General features: G+C 35.4%; 1 long non-coding RNA gene across 1 annotated transcript; it reads right to left on the bottom strand.

The window, feature by feature from the left end:
• Window positions 1-389: 389 nt before the first annotated feature.
• Window positions 390-3,188, bottom strand: LOC118599536. The gene is made up of 2 exons (XR_004948935.1): window positions 3,130-3,188; window positions 390-915 (listed from the first exon to the last, which is right to left on the bottom strand). It is a non-coding gene; the product is annotated as an uncharacterized LOC118599536 (long non-coding RNA).
• Window positions 3,189-3,651: the final 463 nt, after the last annotated feature.

Raw genomic sequence — 3,651 nt, 5'->3', positions numbered from 1 at the left:
TTTACCCAGGCTGGGGAAGGGCCCCTTGTGGCTACATAGCCAACATACCCAGACTGGATCAAGCTCATTGTAACTGTAACAGATGCTCAGATTATATAATTCCACCAAATTCAGTGGAAATAGTTGTTTTTGTAAGCATTCCTACCTAGGTGTTTGTCTGTCCGAGGGTACTTGAACTCACCACGGTGACGCAGCACACTGTTCGCACTCAGACTGCTGCGGGCCGTGACTGAGGTAAGGCCTATGTCTATGGGTAAGATGTGCTCCTCCTTGTGTCCGTCTTTTGTAATTATATTATTGCTTAAAACCTTTTTTTTTTAATTGTTGTAATTGGCCGAACAAAATGAGGAATTCTGCCGTATTATTTTTCTTTAATTTGTGTTTTTTTCTTTTCTTTTTATATTAGCTGCTCTAAACGAGCTAATGCGCCATTTTTCATTGCCGTGTATGTTAACTTTTCTTTTTTTTTTTTCAATAGACCCTTTTCATGTGATGTCATTCATCGCCAGTTATGTGCAGAGTCGCTTCCGGTTTACATGGTTTAGAACGGTAAACCTGACCGCTGAACGTTGTTTAAAGCAATTTTACGTAAATAAACTAACCAAGTGTAACCAAAATGTTCACAATATTTATTTTAGAAATGTCCTTACTGGTTGTATTTGTTTCCCCCTCTTGGATCATTCACAAATCAAAGTAAAAATGTCAGTAATCCTGCCTGCAGTCACAACGCAGCACAACTGAGCAACTCAGCAGGTTCCTTGTGAGGGAACCACTATCACTTCTACTTCTGGCTGAAGATCCTCCCTCCACGGCCTTCCTGAAGAATCCAGCGGGATTAACCAGCTTTTCTGGACTGATCCAGAACCAGATCTACAGACCATTTGGTGAGAACTCCATCTTCACTCATTCAGTCAACTGTTGGTGATTAGAGTAAAGATAAACTTTATTTTTGTAAACGTATCATCTTTGCCCTGTTTTTATTCCCCCTTTTTGAGGATAGACTACATTACGAAGGTGGTGCCCCGAGGATCATTTTATTAAATTTCCAGTTTAATAAATTTAATGTTTTTTAACCAACTCTGGGAAGTTACAACGCTACAACTCCTACACACGGAAATAAATATAGTGATCCCAATACCCACAGATTTTTTGATCACTTGGTTGATTTTTGGGCAATTATTTAAAAATGTGTCTGAAACACAATGAAAGTTATTAGCCTGGGTGACATAAGTGCTTTTTGAGAAGAGAAAAATGTGACAAATAAATGTTTCTCTTGATGTAGGAATAAAATAATTAACACTGGTCTGACATGACTTCAACGTTTGTACCAATGATAATTGAGACAAATCTACTAACACCTAAAATCAAAAGTTTCAGGATAAAAGATAATTGCTCCATCTTTTGGAGACAAAAACAAAACAAAAGGTTCATGCTGTCCTTGAATTGAAAAGTCCGTAGTAAGCCCATAATTTGATGTCATCAGTAGTGTTGAATGCTGCCAAGAGTAAAAGATTAGTGCGACAGGAAAACTAGTCTGATGCAGTTAAGATCTGCAATTTAAATAAATAAATTTTAATGATACAATTAAATAAAAAAATAAAAATAATAATAGAAAACCAAATTTATGGCTATTTAAAATAGCCTGACAGCTGGTAATCTAATGTTGAATTTATAAAATGCATGAACTATTTTCTTTTTGTCAATCCAAGACCGAATGTTTCCTTATTTTACAAATTTTAAGATGTAAGAAGGAAGGTATAGACAATGGATTTAACCAGTGCAAGCAACTTTTGTTTTTTTTTTTTGCCCAATTTTATTTTAGTTGTTTTGCTGCTCAAAAGACATGAAGCATCATTTGTTTTGTGGATATCAAAGCTTACTTTTACTTTTAAAAAATGTGGTTGGAAAATAGTGCTGCCACAAACGATTATTTTAATAGTCGACTAATCACCAATTCTTTTTTCGTATTAGTCGACTAATCGGGTTATTTACAAACTAGACGTGAAGCACACACTTTAACAATCATTAGCTTTAAACTAACTAAATAATAGATATATAGCGTCACCTGCGATACTGCTAGTGTGAATGCTGTTAGCTGAATTTTTGCTGCTGAAGATGTTAGTGCTGATAGCTGAAGTTTCTGAAACTGATAGCTGAAAACGCTAAAGATGATAGCCAGCTAAAATCTTAGTTAAATGCGAAATTAGCCTAAAAAAACTGAAAAAAAAATCGTAAATTAGCCAAAATAGCTAACATGTAGCTTAAATATTAGCTAAATTCCAAGTTAGCCTAAAAAACTGTATAAAATCTCTAAATTAGACAAAATAGTTAGCATGCAGCTGAAAAATTACCTAAACTCCTGAATTAGCCAAGAAAACTTCAATAAAATGCCAAAATAGTCCAAAAAGCTAAGCTGAAAGCCAGATAAAATATTAGTTAAATGCCAAATTAGCCTAAAAAACAGAAAAAAAAATCGTGAATTAGCCAAAATGGCTTCCATATAACAAAAATATTAGCAAACTCCAAAATAGCCTAGAAAACCTTAATAAATGTTTAAATAGTCCAAAAAGCTAGCATAATGCTATTATAACTTTCAACTTTATAACACTCTGACTCCATAAAATGTAAAGTAATGACTAATCGACTACTAAATTTGTTGTCAACTATTTTTTAATAGTCGGTTAGTCGTCGATTAGTCGACTATTCGGGGCGGCCCTGTTGGAAAATCGCTGTCTATCGTCCTGTTTTAGACATTTTTACTAATTCAGCTTCATTTACAAAACGGGGTTCTCACAGTATCACACAACCCCCGATTGTAAAAGTAAAGCATGTCCATCAGAAGAGCTGAAATCTCTGTTCATTTGCTGGACAGGACAAGTTAGAAAAAGGTAAACTTTGATATTTATAACCAAATTCATGCACTTTTTCTAATCATTTTGACACGTTAATATCTGGTATTAGGACAATATTTTGTAGTGTGGGTGAGGCGCTTTGATCAGACCGTTGGGGGTTTGATTGGCTAGTGTCAATTTAAACCTGCTATCATGAGCTGTACAGGTTAATCAATGGCTTTGCCGTCCTGACAATCAAAGTGAATGAGACGCTAAAGTGTTTTCGCTTGAAACTTACACTTGTGTGCCGTGTCTAATGGATTCTCATTCAATAAATGATGAGCAGCGAGTCAACAGCCGCCTGAAATTAGAGGAATTGAGTTACTTTTCCATTGCAGGAGGCTGAGCAGATAACATGCCTATAATGTTAAATGCTATAAAAGTTCCATTTTGTGTTGCTTTACTGGTGTAACAATCCATTGTGTCACAAAGCCTGCAGCTCTCTGATAACACATTCAAAGATCACAGAGAATGGGTGCGTGTGGGTGAATCCATGGTAAACAAAAGGGTATTTTGTTGGTTTTTCTAACCTCTTTGAAAAAATCATTTTGTCTCTATTAAATATTTGTCATTACTCAACTAAAACAAGCTTTAGTTTGTCTTTGTGGGCACAATAGGTATTGTTGAGCGAAAGTGATCACATTTAGCCACTAAGGGATGACGTGAACTGTGACAGGCTTGTTCTACATATTGAGAAAACCGGGGTTTTACAAAGAGGATGTGTGCTTATGATTTTCAGTCATCGTAAAAATGGTTCAGT

Source organism: Oryzias melastigma, linkage group LG13, assembly GCF_002922805.2.
Source record: "Oryzias melastigma strain HK-1 linkage group LG13, ASM292280v2, whole genome shotgun sequence".
In the NCBI taxonomy this organism is placed as follows: Eukaryota; Metazoa; Chordata; class Actinopteri; order Beloniformes; family Adrianichthyidae; genus Oryzias; species Oryzias melastigma.
The sequence above is the reverse complement of the archived record's forward strand: the minus strand, read 5'-3'. Positions and strand labels throughout refer to the sequence as shown.